At 36.0% G+C, this 20,840-nt stretch overlaps 1 long non-coding RNA gene across 1 annotated transcript in view; it reads left to right on the forward strand.

Annotated features, from left to right (window-relative positions):
- The window catches only part of LOC109501315, a 334,390-nt gene that overhangs the window by 293,841 nt on the left and 19,709 nt on the right, over nt 1–20,840 (forward strand). The window contains exons 2-3 of the long non-coding RNA XR_006601239.1: nt 4,447–4,692; nt 12,389–12,522. This is a non-coding gene — a long non-coding RNA (uncharacterized LOC109501315). The remainder of the gene's footprint in view (nt 1–4,446; nt 4,693–12,388; nt 12,523–20,840) is intronic.

The following is a 20,840-nucleotide window of genomic DNA, read 5'->3' on the forward strand; positions in this document are numbered from 1 at the left end:
TAGAAGCATATTCTTCTCATTGATAATCCCCCTGAAGTTGACAATAATAATTGTCATGTAGCATTTCATAGAAACACAGCAAAGGCAAACATCTGCAGAGTTAACTTGAAGTTAACTTGGGGTTAAGTGGGGTTTAGGACAACAGCTCTTCTTTCTGGATTTTCCAAGGTCAGTAATCAACTCTACCCCATCCCTCCCTTGATTAAAATGTCCCACCTACACACTCCCAAACCGTCTATCATTCAATCTTAGTATTAGTTGACTGCAGGATAATATTTTATTTCCAGCTTTTTTATTGTGATGTAGTAAACATAACATAAAATTTACCATCTTGGGGCGCCTGCGTGATTCAGTCGGTTGAGTGTGCGACTCTTGATTTTGGCTCGAGCCCTCTGTCGGGCTCTGCGCTGAGCACAGGGATTCATTCTCTGTCTCTTTCTGCCCCTCTCCTTGATGTTTTCTCTCTCTCTCTCTCTCTCTTAAATAAAAAAAAAAATACCATTTAAGCATTTTTAAGGGTGCAGTATAGTGGTATTACATACATTAATAGTGTTGTGCAACCATCACCACCATCCATCCCCAGAACTCTTTTCATCTTGTAAAACTGAAACTTTATATCCTTAAAACACTAACTCCCCATTTTCCCTACCTGCCCCCCAGCTTCTGAAAACCAGTATTCTGCTTTGGTTCTCCATGAATTTGGCTCCTATAAGTACCTTATATAAGTGGAAAAATGCACTATTTGTTTTTTTCTGACTGGCTTATTTCAATGAGCATAATTATCTCAAGTTTCATTCATGTGGTAGCATACAGTAGAACTTTTCTTTTTAAGGCTGAATAATATTCCACTGTATGTTTACACCATGTTTTGCTTATCCATTAGTCTGTCAATGGACACTTGGGCGGCTTTTGCATTTTAACTGTTGTGAATAATACCATTATGAAAATTACTGTACATATATCTTTGAGACCTTGATTTCGGTTATTTTGGATATATACCCAGAAATGGAATTGCTGGATCATATAGTAATTTTATGTTTAAATCTTTAAGGAATCACCATCCTGTTTTCTACAATGGCTGTACCATTTTATATTCCTACCAACAATACACAAGGATTCTAATTTTTCCACATCCTTGCCAATGCTTTTTGTTTTCTGTTTTTTAATGGGTATGAGGTAATATGTCATTGTGGTTTTGATTTTGCATTTCCCTAATGATTAGGGGTGTTTAACATATTTTCATGTGCTTATTGGCCATTTGTATATCTTCTTTGGGGAAAAGTCATTTGCCCATTTTTGAATTGGGTTGTTCTTATTTACTTGTTGAATTTTAAGAGTTCTCTAGGTATTCCAGATATTAAGTCCTTATCAGATATGATTTGAAAGTATGTTTTTCCCGTTCTGTGTGTTGCCTTATTATTCTGGTGATATTGTTTTTTAATATACTTCTTTTTAAAGTATTTTTTTAATTTTTTTTTAACATTTATTTATTTTTGAGACAGAGAAAGACAGAGCATGAACAGGGAAGGGGCAGAGAGAGAGGGAGACACAGAATCTGAAACAGGCTCCAGGCTCTGAGCTGTCAGCACAGAGCCCGACGCGGGGCTCGAACTCACGGACCGTGAGATCATGACCTGAGCCGAAGTCGGATGCTTAACCGACCAAGCCACCCAGGCGCCCCAATATACTTCTTTTTAAAATTTCATGAATTCTACTTTGTCTATTTTTGCTGTTGCCTACACTTTGGTGCCATATATATGATATCATTGTCAAATCCAATGCTATGAAATTTTCCTCTATGGTTTTTTTTTAAGAGTTCTAAGTTTTACATTTAGGTCTTTGATTTTTAGTGTTTGTTTTGTTTTGTTTTGTTTAGGATATTAGGTAAGGTTTCAGCTTCATTCTTGCTGTACAATTTTTAAGTTATATTTTTTCTTCCAGATCTTTCTATGAACTCATCACAAGCAGGAAACATTTTTGTGGGTTTTTCCCAATGTAAAAAAATTATCTCTGCCTACCTTCTAAAAATCTCCCTTGTTTTCCATATCACCTCTCTTTAATGACAGACTTTCTGTTACTACACATACCAGTGACTGAGTGGAGCCAGACATTCCACAGCTCATAAGTGTGTTCTCTCTGAGTTTCCATTCCTGAAGGAGAGGATCTGATTAGCATGAACCAACTTTCCAAATCAGGCTCCCTAAGGCTCTGCATTTGATACTTTTGGACACTTACCTATTATTCCTGGTCCAATCATCTGTGTTGGAGATGGAGAGGAGAATAGACATCACCTTCAGTCATTTAAAACACCGTTTACACACTGCATACCATAGTTTCTGGTAATTAGAGAGAATAATGAGATTGCATTACAGGCGACCTACACTATGGCCTTCAGAAACGGTGGGCCCATCAAAAACAGAGTGCATTAACTAATGGGATTAAATTAAAGAACTGGGAAGAGATAGTTTTCTTTTCTTATGGTGTTTTGTCTCCCTTTGGTACCAAAGTGAGTTTGGAAGTACTCTCCTTCATACTCTATTTTTTGGAAAAGATTGGGAAAATTGATATTAATTCTTTAAATATTTGGTAGAAATCACCTGTGAAGCCATCTGGTCTTGAGCTTTACTTTAGGGGGGACTTTTGATTACTGCTTCAATGTATGTTATCAATCTGCTCATGCTTTCTATTCTTGTTTCAGTCTTAGCACACTGTATATTTTTAAGAATTTATTCATTTCTTCCAGACTGTCCCATTTTGGCATATAATTAATCATAATCATCCTTTATAATTGTTTTTTTATTTCTGTGGCATCCTTTGAAATTTCTCCTCTATTTCTCATTTTATTTATTTGAGTCTTTTCTCTTTTTTGCTTGGTTATTCTAGGTAAGGGTTTGTCAACTTTTGTTTATATGGAAAAAATAAACTCTTAGTGTTATAGATTTTTCTGTTGTTTTTCAATTTTTTTTTTTTTTTTTTAATTTCTGGTCTAATCTTTACTGTTTTCTCCTGTTCACTAACTTTGGGCTTAGTTTGTTCTTCCTCTTCTAGTTTCTTGAGGTATTGGAGATCTTTGTTTTTTAAAGTAGGCATTTATCACTAGGAACTTCTCTACTCGTACTACTTTTCCTGTACTTCATAAGTTTTAGCATGTTGCATTTTGTTTCTGTTTGTCTCAAAATATTTTCTAATTTCTCTCTCAATTTTCTTCTTTGATCCCATGGTTGTTCAATAGTGTGTTGTTTAATCTCCCATTGTCCTTTTTATGCTTTTTTTTCTAGTTTTATTTTGTCATGGTTGGAAAAGATACTTGGAATTATTTGTCTTCTTCAATTTATTAAAACTTGTTTTGTGATATAGCATGGATTCTATCCTGAAGAACTTCCCATATGCACTAGAGAAAATGTGTATTCTGCTGCCATTAGATGGGATGTAATGTAGATGTATGTTAAGTTCATTTGGTCTATATTGCTAAGGTCTGCTGTTTCTTCATTGATTTTCTGTCTGAATGATCTATCCATTATTGAAAATGGGATAGTGAAGTCTCCTACTATTATTGTATGGCTATTTCTCCCTTCAGATTTGTCAGTGTTTGCTTCACATACTCAAGCACTCTGATAAGTTGGGTGCAAATATGCTTATAATTGTGATATCATCCTGGTAAATTGACCCTATTGTTATTATATAATGACCTTCTTTGTCTCTTAAGATAGTTTTGACTTAAACTCTATTTTGTTCTGCATTTGCAACAACGCAGATGAACCTGGAGGACATTAAGCTAAGTGAAATAAGCCAGACACAGATAGACAAATACCATATGATACCAATTATGTGAGAAATATAAAATAGTCAAATTCATAAAAATAGAGAGTACAATGGTTGTTGCCAGGAGATGGGAGGAAGGAGAAATCAGGATGTAGTAGACAAAGGGAACAAAGTTTTAGTTAGGCAGGATGAATAAGTCCTGGATATTTACCATCCAGCATAGTTCCTATAGTTACTGCATTATATTATTTAAAATTTGCTAAGAATGTAGATATTATGTGTTCCTATCACAAAATAACAAATAATAGCAAGAAAAAGAAGGAGGAGGAGAAGGTGGGAGGAAACTTTTGGAGTTTGATGGCTATTTTATAGCATAGATTATTGGTGATAGTTTCATGGATATATACTTATCTCCAAACTCATTAAGATGCCTGCATTAAATATGTACAGCTTTTGTGTGTCAATTACACCTCAGTGAAATGATTTTTGAAACAAATCATTTTTAAAACGACAAGGTACATATGTTACCTTCCCTCAGGCAGTATATAGTCTAGCTTTAAATTTAGACAACTACGTCTCTCTTTTAGTACTAAAGGCAGGGATTCCTTCAGAGGTTAGTGAGGGGTCAGAAATATTTCTGGTTCAATGTTAACTTGAATAATTTTCGTTTTGCTTTCCCCATAGGAATCTAAAAATGGGCTACATTTCAAGTCTCGACTGAAAATTTCCAGCCAGTATCTAGCATCACAAAACTTGAAGCAGCCTGGACTGCAGTGCTTGTGGGAAGAATAACCCTGGGACCACCTGGCCTAACAGGGAAGCGTCAGTGAAAGCTTGGTACTGAACTGCTACTTATAGAGCACACCCATTTAAGAGGACACTAGAGACAAAGGACAACGCTCAACAGGACACATAACTCAATCTCAGAAGGTGAGAGAGAACCACAGGGACCTGTATTTTATTGAGAAATGTCTCAAAGTTGGAGGAAGACCAGGAAGCCAGCAGGTAGATCCTTCATCCCTCTGTCACCAACACCAACTAGTTTATATATAGATGGAGCATTTGGTATTTTTGATGCCTGGCTTGCACTACAGAATTCTTGTGTGTTTTATATCATGTCCATGAATTCATTTTGTAGTTAAGGAAACTAAGGGACACAGAAGGAAAGTGAATTGCAAAATACCCAAGTCATTATGTCAACTTATATGGGAATGAGATTAAAAACCCCACGCCCTTTCCACTAGAGCACTTTGTCTTGTTGATTTTCCATAGGTCCAAGGACTGATTGACTGACTGACTGACTAACTAACTAAATAAATAAATCCCTTTTTCGAGCTATTTGCTTAGTAGTCAGACCTATGCTTGGACTAAGAAACACAATATTTTTGGTTTCTTGGAGTTAAGAAACCAGGTACTTGTCTTTTGTTTCCGGTCAAGCAGTTCATTTCTCTGGGAGAATTCTGGAGTCAAATTCCATCTAAAATATTATTAACTTACCAGTTCGTTCTGAAAAATAAATTCTTAAGCAACTTGACTCAGAGCATGTTCTCTTGACAGATTGCTGCTCCCCGACCCCAGGTGGTTACATACTTAAATTCCTGGTGCCCATGAACTAAAATGCATGCTCCCACTTCTCTTCAGCCCAGGTCTTTATTGAGCCGTGTGTCACAAAAATAGATATTTTATTCCCCAACAACTTGAGCCAGTAAATGAAATTCTGGATTTTTTTTTTTCTTTTTTCTTACACAAGCCCTTCCTTTGCTCTCGTAGTTTTGTCAGTCTTCTGGCACTAGATTCTTTCAGGCTTTCTCTCTACTGTCATAGGAACTAAAGAAAGAGCTTCTTGTAGAGCTGAATTTCTCCACGTGTTGGAATGCTCCACAGTCATTCCCTTTCATTCTAACCCTAGATGTAAATACACAAGTATTTTTCTTGTCATTTATCAAATACTAATCCAACTTGGGAATATCTGATAACATGTTTGCAGAGAAAATGATTAAAACTTAAATGATAGCTTGAATAGTACGAATAGATTGGAATGTACGATCATGTCACAGTTAGCGAGCTGTATAAATGTGTATCTAGGTGGAATTTGGAAGTAAAAATGCTTCAACAATCCTTTCTTCAATTACAGAGTCTTCCTGTTTTGGTTTGGTTTGGTTTGGTTTGATTTGTTTTTTTCAAGACGTAATAAAACCAATTAAGCATAGTTTCTGTTACAGTGTTTAAAAATGTGCTGGCCATTCACTGTCTTTTAAGCCATTAATACTTCTCTCTTTTACGGGGGCTTGTAAGGTCATGGAGAGGGAGATATCTGAGGTATCAGATGCTGAAAACAGTCAGACAAAGTTTCTTCTTTTAGTAGCCATGGGAGACATCAGCTTCGAATTCTGAGACTAGATTTTTTATTCCAGCCTCCAGGAAGCACCCATTCATTTAGGGAAGAATGATTACAGGTCACACACGTTTTTCCTCAACTGTGCCACAGAAGGAGAAGTGTCAGTGGTCAACAGCAAAACGGCCTTACCAGAAATGTATAGAAATGGCATTCTAAACAAGGAAACCATAACTTTCACTTTATAGTCAGGAACAAGAAAAGGATGTTTATTTTCATCATTCTTACTATGTATTATACTTATTTACAAAAGTTAAAGATCATGAAAACGGGTTTTTAGGGGGAGAGGGTTGGGGAAGAGACATATAGAAAGAGAGAGGGTCTTAAGCAGCCCTCTTGCTCAGCACAGAGCCTGACTTGGGGCTCAGTCCCATGATCCTGGGATCGTGACCTGGGCCAAAATCAAGAGTTGGATGTTCGACAAACTGAGCCACTCAGGAACCCTGAGAATGAGACTTTAAATGGCAATTTTACAGATATAACTGGCATTTCTATGATTGTATATGTATAGAAGATTTTCTAGTCTACAAACTACTTGCAAGGAGAATTTCATGGCTAGATACAAGATCAATATAAAATAACCAAATAGCTGTCAATATTTCAGTAAATCAATAAGAAATATAATCATAAAAAGCATATCATTCATAACAGTAACAAAGTTATAAAAATACATAAGGATACGCATATCAAAAAATGCGCACGAACTTTGTAAAAAACAGCACATAATGTGACTAGAGGGCATGAAACTAGAGGGATTTGAAATATTTTAATCTTTTCAAATTAACCCAAGAATACTGTACAATTCAATTCAAAAATCTAAAAAGGAATTTTTCAAGTACTCGAAAAGCTAACTCAAAAATTTGTATGGGATACTAAAATGTGAAGACCAGCCAAGAAGATTTTGAAAAGAAAAACAAAAAACAGTAAGGGAATGCTTGCTCTATCAGATATGAAAATGTATCATAAAACTAGATGTACTAAATATGTATAATATCTATGCATAACTATACAAATATATCCCTGGACCAAAGCAGGTAGTCCACAATTAGATACAATATATGTGGAAATTTGGAATATGATGGCATTACAAATTACTAAGAAGAAAGCCCTAGTCAGTAAGGCTGTTAGAACAATTGGTCAATTGATGGGAGATAAAATCTAATTTTATGAGGTTTTGTTTTTTTTTTTTTACAAAGACAAAAATAAATTCCAGTTAGTTCTAAATCGAAAAATAAGGAAACCAAAACAAGTAAGAAAAAATAAAACCATGAAATTATTACGAAGAAAATATGGGATATCCACAACATGGATCCGTAAGGAGAAGACTGATAACTTTTCCATTCTTAATCATCAGATACATTTGATGGTACCAGAATATAAACACCTTTTGTAACAAAATATGCCATCAATAAAGTGAAAATATAAGGGACCATCTGGGGAAAAATATTTACATCATATAAAACAGAGGTAAAATAGTGTGGGTATATAAATTTAATAAATTTATGTTGGTTAATTTATATAAAAGGCATACAAACTAATACATAGGTAAATACACAGTAGAGAATAAAGTATACATATGAAGGCAAAGAACAGAAGACATAACAAAAATGTCAAAAAGAATTTTTATCCTAACTGATTACTAAGGAAATTCAAGAACAAGATAAAGCATCACATCACAAATAAACATCTGCAAAAAAATGGACAATAAATGAAGTTTTGTGGAAATGAATCCATGCTATGGAATGCTATGAAGCAGTGTTAAAGAGTGAAATAGTTCCATACATACAGACATGAGAAGATCGCAATGGCAAAGAATTTAATCCAAAACAGCTCAGATTCGATATATTCTGGATGACTTTCTTTTTCTACCATGTTATGCTGGAAGTCTGAACAAAAAAAAAGGCAGGATCTCAGAGGAGGGACTTTAGAGAACTGCAGAAGATAGGACCCTATAGCCAGTTGCTAAAATATGAGTGTTTGGCAGATAGAAATGTGGTGAATGAGACTTATAGGAAGAAGCCATACTCTGAATCCAAGGTCCTTGCTACTGCTTCCCTGATCTTCCCTGTGAGTCCTGTCGGATCATATGAAACCAGTCCCAACCAGCGTCCTCTGCCAGCTTATGCTTCTTTATGCCTTCTTGCCTTGTATCCGTTTCCCTCCACTAAGTGAATCACTCTATTCTCCGTGAGTTTCTCTTCCTATTTGCCTGGCTAGTTGCTTCCATACTTAGCTAGGGCACCACTTTCTTCATAAAACCTTTCCTGATCCTCACCATCTCTCTCTGAACTTTCTTAGTTCCTCACACTTCTTTTCCCGTTGAATTTCTTGTAATGTTTGAGATTCAGAATCAAAATGGAGTAAACAGATTTATTTTTTTGTTGTTAAAGTCAGTAAATATAGTAAAAATGAATTGAACTCTCCGTGCAGCATGTGCATGGGAGTGTGTTTCAGTGAATAAATTGTAGAAAGTAAAATACCAATGAAAGAATCTGAACAACTCTGTAAAACTTATGTTAATTATTCAAATGATGCCTTGTTGAAATTAGTACAGGATGTTATTTACCATCTAACTTCCCACTTGAAGTCCACATAAAGGCACATTTCCTTGCACATAGGTGTAAAGATGTTTTTTCCCCTCTTCTGGAAATCCTGGTAGGCTGCTAATGTCTCTGCCTCTTGTTACATTTACAAATGTCAAAACAAAAGAAAGTAAGTAAATTTATAAGGTAAAACTTCAGTGTCAAGCACAACAATTTTAAAAATATAGATGTTCTCCCTTGGGCATTAGATTGTAAAATTGAGGATGAAAATGTCCTGCAAGTTTAAAATAAATGACAAGCAGAATCAGAACATTTTTTTCCTCATATCATCTATACTTGAAAAGAAGTGAAATCTATTTCTGAATTTATGAAGAAAGGAAAGCAATGTAAATTTGATCATCAGTGGAGAAAAGTATTCATGCATAATAACACATGCATTATATCTAATATAATTATTCATAGTATCCTATTGTCATTTAATAAGGAATGTTGGGGAGCAAGAATTTCCTGTCTCCTTCTAGGTCCTTCTCGCTGGACTAAGAATCAAATTGACATGAGACAGATGAAGAGGAGAAAGTCAAATTTAATAGCATACACACAGGGAATCCACACAGACATGGAAATTTGACAGGGAAAATGAAGTATATACGTCATTCTGAGCTAAGGAGAAGGGAGTAGGGGCCTGGGACTTCAAAGGGAAGAAATGCAAATCACAGCAAAATGAAAAAGAGTTAATGTTTTAGTGAACAAATGTTTACTGGGCCACTCAAGAAACCATGGGACAAAGAGAGGACTTTGATCAAAGTGGCCTTTTTGGGCTCCTCTCTATCCAGCCCACCTGGTTCCTATCATAATGTGGCTAATCTAAGGTGATAATTCTTCCTGGAGCAGGTCCTCTACCTAAATTCTTTTTAGGCAGTTGTTGGGGAGGAGCTTTTCCTGAATCTGTTGGGTTTTGATTGCTTTTTAACTCAAAATGATCTTGATGCCAAAATGGTCCATCTTGGGGCAGCCTGCCCTTAGTCCCTACAGGAATTTCATAACCAAGCAAAAGGACTGGTTACTCCCTACACCCTCATGCCCTTTTTATAAGAAACAGAACAAAAATCACATCTGCAACTACCAGGAAATAGCCACCAGTTGCTGAAGCATAACCACCTTGTCTGGCTGTAGAGGTTGGATTGCTGCACACAGATCGCATTTTGGGCCTGTCCTGTAATAGCTTAACACACTTGGGTTTGCTTAATCTGTCAGAGGTTTCGGTATACCTTTTAGGTGCCTCAATTAATACATCACTAAGATAGAAACCTTTCAGTCCAGACAGTAAGGAAATTAACATGTTGCTAAATGAATTTACATCCATGGTTGAGAAAAAAAAAATCCACAACAGTGAGATGAAAGAGATATATTGATTCGTGTTGTTAAAGTGGATTTCAATGTACAAAATACTAACTCAACAAAAATCAATAATTCCTTTCACTTCACAGTGTGCCATTAAAAACATCATTCACTTTTTCAAGGATTAGATGTTTAATTCAAGACAGGTCCCTAATAGTCACTGCCTTAGTTAAGAGTATACAATACAAGTTGGCAGAAAAAAGAGAGGGAGATTCTGAGCAATGGTGATGTTCCTGCAACCTCAGATCCATTCATTAGGCTTATTCTGATAGTGGGGGGAATAAATTAAGACTACTAAAAGCTAATATTTTCTTTCATTCCCAAGTTCCAAGCTGTGTGAAAGGATCAACCCTTAATATGAAATGAACTTGTCAATTTTAGTTTCAACTGTGAGGGACAGCTAATGTCCTTTAGGTAAAAGAGTTTTCTTTTATTATTCGACCACTGAAAGATTCAAGAATTTGATCGCCTCTACCTCCCTGAGAGTTTCATTCACTTTATGAAAAAACTCACCACCCCAGCTGTTTCTGGTCTCATCTGTCAAAGAAATATACCCATTGCCTAACTCATGGAATACCGTAGAACAAGAGTAAATAAGGCAGTTTTTCTTAACAAAAGGCATTGTGCAAATACAGCTTGTTAATAGAGAAGTTCTTTAATGTCACTCATAATTATATGTGTGCATTATCAGAAATGGCTACTTTACTTTCACAATATATCTGAAATGTCACTTAGTACTAAATATGAAATATAATTGAGAGTGATTATTTTCTGTATTTATTCAAGCAAAAGAATAAATCGTCCATTCTTTAAAATTGTCACAATTTCACAAATTTGAAAACACATGGTCTGTTTTTTTCCCTGCCAACTCTGGTACCTTTCTTTAAAGAATTTAAAAGGACGATCTAATCACCCTTAAAATAAATGTGTTTTATTTTTATCTACTCTACAATTTAAAAATTCTTTCAATTTTTCTCCTGCAAGGAAAGTTTAATGAGGCATATTTGCTTGTTTCCATGGTATTTCAAAAGAGGATTACTAGCTGAAGGCAAGAAGATGTATACCAAAAAAAGAAAAGAAAAGAAAAGCAAGAAAGAAAGAAGAAATAACAGTGCTTGCAATAAGAGAAACTTTACTTTTTAAATATATTCCTGAGTAGTAGACATTTATAATCTGTAAAACAACGCTAATCATTTTGAATATTATTTAAAAATGAGTTTTTCTTGGAAAAAAGAAAAAAGAATGTAACAAGAGTTTCATCATATAATACAATGTCACTACAAAATCCGAAAAACCCCATGTTACTAACGGACCAAAATCCAGTACTATATAAACTGCTGTGTATGTAGAGAAAACAAGAATGAAGTCCAGCTTGCATCGTCTTTGACTTGATAGCTAGTATGCTCAGCTTTCTTGTATAACAGACATTGTAAATACCATGGTCTGTTCACTTTGAACTCTGACATTTGCAAATCCAATCACACTTGCAGGAGATTGTCCTAGGAGCAATCAACCAACATAAACTGTGTAAGTCAGTCTCTTTTATCTTCAGAGTCTGGTGATTTTCTTTATAATTTTGTTTTATAAGTATTTTGATGAGGTCTGAAATTTAAAATACAAACAACTAATCCAAACATTTGTATAACAACTCATGCAGGATATTACAATATCGCATTTATAACTTGTGATTAATACTATCTATTGATATCTCCCATCTGTCTTTAACACATGTAAAATTGGGTAAGCGATCACGCAGAAGTAGGAGAACCACTATTGAACTCACTCACTTATGTCTGACATCATAGATCCTATTTTAGCGTCACTGAGAAAGGGATACGTTTTCTCATGAGAAATGTTGTTGAAGACCATTCAGCCTATTGACAAGGGATAAAAGACCAACAAAACGAAAAAGAGTATATAAGCCATTAGAAAATGTCAATTTTATGAGGCAATGTATTGTAGTAGAAAGAACCCTAAATTGAACTTAAAAGGTGTCAGTTTCTAATCTTAAATCTGCCACTGAGTACAAGTACAAAGTCTTGAGTTTCAGTTGCCTCGTTTGTAAAATGGTGGTAGACTAGATGGATGGATTGGATGATGCCTAAAATACCTTTAAATTCGGGCTAATATAAATTGTGGGGGTGGGAAGCAAGGGGAAGGAGTCAGTAGGCTTAATCTCTCTGGTCATTGAGTAGCTGTGAGCTCAAAGGCTTGCAAAGAAAAAGGGCCCCAGAGGGAGGAGTGTTCCACAGAGTGGACTATTACACCTCAGTCTTTTCCTTGTGTGCAGTCAGAAGCCTGCAGAATCATAAACACAGGAGCTAAAGACTAACTGGCCAACCACTTGGACCTTCTTGTCTGAGAAGACCGTTGTGGCAGCTGCAACACAACTGAGGGCCTCCAAAGAAGCTCAATTTACTCAAGGTAAGGCTACCATTGGGGGTGCTACAGAAAACCAGGCAAACCATAGTTAAAGTGGTAAAAACAAATTTCAGTAAGAAACTATTACAATTGGGGAAAGGAGATGTCATTATAGAAATATGCTCAAGTGGGGATTTATGGTGAGGGGGTCTGTCAGTGGGGGTCAATGGGAAATCACTAAGAGGAGAGAGATCAAGGGTTGGAGGGATTCTTGCCAACCCGACCTAATGGGATTCTTGTGAAGGCAGGCCATGGTAAAGACATCACCTGGGGCATATTCAATTACATGTTGAAGGTGATCAGATCAGATATCAGTGAGTCTCCCTAAAATGACTTACTAATATTCTTGTTACTGTGCAGGCCAAGCAAGGCTGGGGGGAGGGGGTTAAAGGTCAAGGCCTCGTGGAGAAGGGGGCTCCACAGAGCCTGACTATAGGTTGGTCAGGGAAAGAGTCATTGTCAGGGACAAGCAGGGTACCCAGAAGGACACACAGAAGCACAAGAATCACTCAGGTGAGACGTCCTGATGAGGACAATTCCACCTTCAGAATAGGAACTGAAATTGCTTTAAGAATAAAAGCAGAAAAAAAAAAGTTAAGCAAATATGTGGGTCTATTAAAAATTATACTCAGTATATTAATGCTTTTTTCCCTAGAAGAAGAAACAAATTGTTTGTGGGTTTTACAGCTCTATTGATCATCCACATTTAAACAAGTGTCCTCATTAAAAATGCAGATTCCAGAAACAGCAGAGAAGACCAGTGCCCATTTTAATATTTCATTTACCTTTTTAAAAAAGGGCTAAGATTTCCTTGGTTAGTTGAAATGTTCTGAGGAAAAAATAAAGAGAAACAGTTTCAACTAAAGTGTTAAATATTCTCTAATATCTAGAGCGAGCAACTTCTCGGCATGGGTTGAGCTGAATTTCAAAACCATTGTCATTCCTGAGACAACCTGTAGTTTTAAATGACTAGGCTGTCAGCCTTTTAGTTCTCTGCATTTGCCTTTTCTGCTATAGTGAATAGTAACAATTACATTGCAAACAGCATGTTATTTCCAACTGTTTTTTTGACAGAAATCTTTGTGTTACAAATATTGCAAACTTGAGTTCCTTTGCATGATTCATTTTTTATGTAAATCTTAAGGGCGGAGTTTTTCTTTAAGGCTTTAATAAAATAGGTCTTTAAAATAATATTGACCTACCTTTTCACATTAAAAAATACTTGATAAAATAGTCAAGCAGGGCTTATAAAGATTTGGAAACAATTTTCCACATACAGTTGTTAGGTTCATGTGGCAAGACTTTGGAAGGCAGCTGTGTTCCCCACTATACCCCCAACGCACACTTACGGCAAGACTTTGGAATGGGTAGAATTCACTGATGGGAGGAGGTAATGCCAGTTGGGAAAAGAAACCAGGGAAATTATATATTCCTTTTTTCAAAGACTCGTTGCAGTGTTTCCATTCTTAAAAGGGATAGATTGATTTGTCTTAGATGTAACCAACTGAAAATATCATTTCGGAAAGAAGACAGAATTTAAGAAAGAAGAACCAATTTTTGTGTTATAAAGTGCAGCAAGCTTGGGAATAGCAGTGAGATGAGCCAGACCCTTGAAGATGTTTATCTGTCAAGCTGATTTAAACTTTTAGCAACTACTAAGCCTTTCAAGATCTAAGGAAAATCCAGTAGGATCAAAGCCTATGTTCTGATTTTTAAAAATATTCTTAAATATCTAAAACAGACTTTTCTTAACACAGAGGCATTGTTTAGAAATTGTCATATCTAGCATTTGTAATATACATGTAATAGTTTATTCACAGCAAATTGTAACATATATATATGAATATGTATATATGAATATATAAATGGAGAGATCAGATTGGATATGCTGCAAGATCTTTTCATTTTTAATATTTTGTAGTTTTAGGAAATGTTTAATTATGCACAAGGCATTGGTCTTTGCAAAGGAGGTAAGTGCATGATGAATACAAATATTTCAGCCACTAAGAGGAACTTAGTGTTCCCCTCAGATTGCCTAAGCTTTAGACAGATCAGGGACAATTACCAAACACAGATAGCTTGCTCATGTCGACCAACTTCCTCCATGACATTGTCCAGTGAACCCTTTCCACTTTTCCCAGTGCTTAAAAACCTGCCTGCCTTTGTCCTAGCAGAGTTGCATTCAATCTCAATCCCTTAGCACACTACTCTTGAGTAAGGTCTTCCTTGCCTGTTTAATTCTGTCCAGTACAGTTTTTCTTTGATGCCCACAAGGAATACACAATGCAGGGGAGTAAAAATCATATGTACAGATAATTTAATACAAAACCAGACCCTTATGAATTAGTATAGGAAAAGTCATCAGACTTTCAAAAAAGAGAGATTTTGCTACAAACACTTACAATGAACATATAACCTATATTATTAACCTAAATTTTAGTGCATCACAGTTAATTTATTTTTATTTCATTATATATACCTACATTGTTTCCAAAATGATTTGAAGTGACTGTCATGCCTTGTAATGATATTAGTGAATGTACATTGAATTCTGAATGGTTAATAATTACCTAAAGTTAGGAAGATTTATGTCAACAGTTTCTGTCCTCGATGCTTATTGTAAACTTTTTTTTTTACCTTTAATTCTAATATCAAAATTTGGTCAATGTTTTAAAAATATCAACCCCCAGATGGTCCTAATTTGTCCTTTTCATTTTACCCTATGTATAATTGGTGGCTAGATCTTACTGTTTCTTAGGTAATCCTTTCCTTTACTCAACTATTGCCACTCCTGAAAGCCACAGCTATCTTCTGTATGTAGTTTACTGTCAACATTACCATAATATACTATCCAACCAACCGCATGTATTAATATCTAATAAAGACATAATAATAAGGATTTCAGGAAACACCCAGGTAGATAAAGGATTGCAGATAACTTTGTTTCTGAAACCTACCCCAAATCCATTTATTGAAACAATGGAGGACTTTGAGAAACCCTCAGGCCAATAGATTTTTCAGCTAAGATAACCAAAGACTCCTTTAAAACCCTCAACTGACTTTGTTAATCAGTTCCACACTATTAGGTCATTAACTATACTCAAACCTTGTCAGCAGCTTCCCAGACCACTAATAGACCTCCCCCCTTTTCTAAATGCCTGCCCCCAACCAGAACTTCATTAATATGCTGCCTATTTCTTCTCCCCTCTAAAAAGTAACTAAGAATCTTATGGAGGAAATGGTCCCTTATGCAACAGTCAGTAATAAACTTAGCTGTATCAGCAGTTTATGTTGATGGTCTTTTGGGGGAATCTGCAGTTAGTACCACTAAAAGACCAGGCCTTCGTCAGTGCTTTCCTAACCGAATTCCTGTTGTAGCCACTGAGATAATCTTCTGACTTCCAGCTTTTCAACTCCCTGGGATGTTATGTACATTCCAGCTAGACACCTTGCACAAGAAATTGGGAGGACGTCAGCGACTTGAAACCTGTCCCAAGTCCCCTTTTTAGATGTATTGTCTATCCTTTCTCAATATTCCAACTCAATTTTAACCAGCAGGGTCTATTCTATTTTCTCTCTGTCCTCCTAATTTTCTGAGTTTTCTATACTATTTCCTCCCAATTCTTATTTGTATAAATACTACTCAAATTTCAAACTTAGCTGAATTCACTTTTCATCTAACAAATCATCCCTTCTGTTTTATGCTTACATTTTCTATGATTTGGATTTCTCTACCCTTTTTGAAAGTCATGTACAAATCATTCTTGTCACATAGTTGGCCCTTAATTTTCTCAATGTGTGTTGCACATTTTAGTTCTAACTGCTCAGAATGATTGGTTTCTTGTGTTGTCAGGCAGAATGGGAAGTCCAGTAGGCCCTAATTCCCCCACCCAGCCTGTGCCAGAAACATGGTTAGAGGATCTTAGTCTCCTGGCAAGAAAAGAATTCAAGAATGGACTAGACAGTAGTTGAGCAGTGCAAGTAAAGAGTTTATGAAAGAGAGAGAGAACATCCCTCAAGATCTGAGACAGGGAGTGCTCCAGGGGGAGCTGTGCCCAGCATTTGGGTCTCTATCTATTATTGGCAGTTGTTAACTAAGTGGCGGAATATTTATTATTTGGGGAGGGGATTTCTTTGGAGCAGGGTTTCATGCTTTTTCTACCTTATTTGGTCAGGGTCTCCAAGCTTCTTTGTCTCAGGCCTATCTGGTTTGCCCTGGCTGATAAGGGGTTTAACTACCCTCCCCCCATGCCCTTTTTGTTGGTCCCCAGGCATCCTGGTAAATCCTAACTGCCTATTCTAACACTTGGAGGCATGAATTAGATTCTTTATTGCTTTTAAATTTTCCGTGACAAACTAACAAAGTACTTGGAAATGCCAAATGCATAGGTATATACCCAATCAATTTCCTGATCCGTTCCCACTTACACATTCAGTATCTTCCAATTCTTTCCATCTTAGTCTAACTCTTGGTACCGACTATACAAAACAAAGCTCATGACTGACCTCTAGTTCCAGCGATGTAGTCTTACCTACTCTGTTGGCAAGTTAATATTATCAAATCCGTGAATGATGCGGAAGTAGGTACCTTGTCTTATTGTGCTTCATTTTATTGTTCATCACAGATATTGTGTATTTTACAAATTGAAGGTCTGTGGTAACCCTGCATTGCACAAGGCAGTCAGCACCATTTTTCCAACAGCATTTGCTCACTTCATGTATCTGTGTCACATTTTGGAAATTTGCACAGTATTTCAGACTTTAAAAAAAATCATTATTATATTTTTTATGCTAGTCAGTGATCTTTCATGTTACTACTGTAATTTCTGGGTGGGGGGGCACCATGAACTGTGCCCATATAAGAGAGTGACCTTAATAATAATGTGTGCTCTGACAGTTAACTTCCCCCTCCCCCTTACTCTCCTCAGGCCTCCCTATCCCCTGAGACACAACACTATCAAAATTAAGCCAATTAATAATCCTACAATGGCTTCTAAGTGTTCAAGTAAAAGGAAGACTTACAGGTCTCTCACTTTAAATCAAAATCTAGAGGGACGCCTGGGTAGCTCAGTTGGTTAAGTGTCTGACTTTGGCTGTGGTCATGATCTCCCAGTTCGTGGGTTTGAGCCCCACATCGGACTCTGTGCTGACAGCTCAGAGCCTGGAGCCTGCTTCAGATTCTATGTCTCCCTCTCTCTCTGCCCCTCCCCTCCCCTGCTCTCTCTCTCGCTCTCTCTCTCTCTCTCTCTCTCTCTTTCCCCCGCCCCTTTCTCCCTCTCTCCCTCCATATCTTTCTCAAAATTAAACATTAAGAAAAAAAAAAAAAGGCTAGAAACAACTAAGCTTAGTGAGGTAGGCATGTTGAAAGCCAAGACAGGCCAAAAGCTTGGCATTTGTACCAATTAGCCAAGTTGTGAATGCAAAAGAAAAGTTCTTTAAGGAATTAAAGGTGCTGCTCCAGTGAATACACAAGTGATAAAAAAGCAGAACAGTTCTTATTAATATGGAGAAAGTCTGAGTGGTCTGGGTAGAAGATCAAACCAGTCATAACGTTCCTTTAAGCCAAAGCCTCATCCAGAACAAGGCCCTGACTCTCTTCAATTCTATGAAGGCTGAGAGAAGTGAGGAAGCTGCAGAAGAAAAGTTTGAAGCTAGCAGAGGTTGGTTCATCAGCTTTATGGAAAGAGGCCATCTCCATAACATAAAAATGTAAGGTGAAGCAGCAAATAATGGAGCTATAAATTCAACTCCTTTAATACACACAGGACTATTGTGGATGTCTGTTTCTTCTTGATTGAGCTTTTGTACTTTAAGACTTTCAAGGCATTTTTCCATTTCATTTATGTTGTCAAAGTTATTACCATGGAGTTGTTCATAATATTTTAGAATTATCTTTTTTGTTTTATAACATTTAATGATGTCACTACCCTCACTCCTAATACAGATGGTTGCTTATTCCTTCCGTGTTTCCCAAATAGAATTTGATTATTTTTATGAGATTTCATCAAAGAACCAGCTTATGATTTCATTAAATTTTTGTCTGTTTTTCTGTTTTCTTTTTAATTGACATCTACCCTGATATGTACAATTTCCTTCTCCTTATTTGGGATATAATTGGTTCTAAAACTTGTCTTCAGGTAGAAGCTGAGGATATTGCTTTGAATCTTTTTTGTTTTTAATTATATCTGTTTTTTGTTCACTTCAAAATATTTTCTAATTTCCATTTTTATTTTTTTAACTTCTAACTTATTTAGAAACATGTTATTTAGCTTCCAAACATTTCATATTTGTTTTTTTCCCTGTTATTTATTTCTAATTTAAATTCATTGTGGACAGATGACATATTTTATGTGATTTGAGTACTTTTATGTTTACTGAGACTGGTCTTATGGACCAGACTCTTTTGTTTTTAGTAAATATTCCATATGCATTTTAAAAAGTACATAGATTCTTGTGTCTGTAGATTCTGTTGTTTTGGGATGGAATAGTCTGAAAATATCACTATGTCAACTTGTTGAGTATTGTTCAAGCCGTTTATAGTCTTACTTATGTCTTGTATATTTATTCTATCAGTAATTGAGAGTCAGTTATTAAAATTCCTCAGTATAGTTATAGATTTGTCTATTTATCCTTGCAGTTTCTATCCATTTTCACGTTATGACTTGTGAAGCTGTGTTATCAGGTTCATAATTATTTAGAATTGTTGTATCCTCTAGATGTATTGACTCTTTTATCATATTGTATGGCCATATTTATCCTCAGTAATATTTACTCTAAAACCTACTTTCTCTGATATTAATGGAGTTTTCTTTTCCTTAGTGTTTTCCTTACTGTTTCCTTAGTGGTATATTTTTCTTACTCTTTAATTTTTAACATATTTGTGTGCTTATATTTAGGTCAGTTTTTAATAAGGCCTTGCCTTTTTAGACAAATGATCATTTCTTCATTTTAATTTGGGATGTACAGATAATAACACTTATTATGACTTTTGAAAAAGTTAGATTTATTTTTAAAATTTCCTTCATTTTTCCTCTGTTGCAAGAATGAAGGAGGGTCTGTAAACTATCCTCCAAACTGAGAAGGCAGTTTAAGACCAAAGAATGAAGTAAGCAGTTCTATACCATTACAGAGTTTTATTCAGAGTCACTTAATGGACAGGAGGGATCAGGAGGATGGACAGTCTAGCCAGTACACAGCCATTCTCTGCCCAGTCCTGACCTTAATCCCCAGCTTTTACAGAGTGAGGGGCATAGTGGTGAGGTCACAGGATAGTTACCCAAAGTGGCATCATGTGTGCACTCATCATCTCTACTAGATATGTAAAGTGACACTTTCTATGTGCCACTTTAGGGAAAATCACAAGCTTTCTCACATTCCAGTCAGGGCATACATTAACCTCCATGGGGCCTGTAATGCATAGCCCTGAGGGAGGTCATTGCATGGGCATGGACAAGATGGAGGGCCAAAGGTGGAGTAAATGCTGTCAGCACTCCTACACCCTCCTTTTTGGCCTTGTTTTAATTGAGCATCTCTTATAATTGCTTTTATTTGTTTTTTTCCTATATTGGCTATAACTATTTATTTTAGTGGTTGTTTTTGGATTTGTATTTTATATCATTTACTCATCACATTCTGTATTGAAGTGAATAATCCTTTCACATATAACAATCCTATGATAATATACTTCACTTTTTGTCCTCCCATTCTTTGAACTAGTCTTACCATAGACTTACTTATACATATATATCAGACAATTATTATTTTTGCCTTAAACAATCTCTCACTAACAATCTTTCATTAAACAATCTCTCAATCTCTCTCATTGTTAATAGTTGTTTTTAGGGAAATTTTTAAGTGCACAGCAAAATCAACTAGAGAGCTGAGAGAGTCCCATATATATCCCCTGCTTCTGCACATATGTAGCCACCCCCACTATCAACATGCTTATAATCAATGAACCTACAATGACATATCATTATCACCCACAGCTTATAGTTTAGCTTAGGACTGTACATTTTGTGGGTTTTATACATTCTATGGGTTTTAATGAATATATGGTGACAGGCATCCACATTGTAGTATCATCCAGAATAGTTCCACTGTTTTAAAAATCTTCTGTGTTCGGCTTATTCATTATTCCCTCCCATTACCATTTGGACACCACTGATCTTTTTTACTGTCTCCATAATTATATCTTTTTCACAATGCCATATAGCTGAAATCCTATATAGTATGCAGCCTTTTCAGCTTGGCTTCTTTCACCTAGAAATACACATTTAGGTTTTCTTCATGTCTTTTCATAGTTTGGTAGTCCACTTCTT

Source organism: Felis catus, chromosome B4 (genome assembly GCF_018350175.1).
Source record: "Felis catus isolate Fca126 chromosome B4, F.catus_Fca126_mat1.0, whole genome shotgun sequence".
Classification (NCBI taxonomy): Eukaryota; Metazoa; Chordata; class Mammalia; order Carnivora; family Felidae; genus Felis; species Felis catus.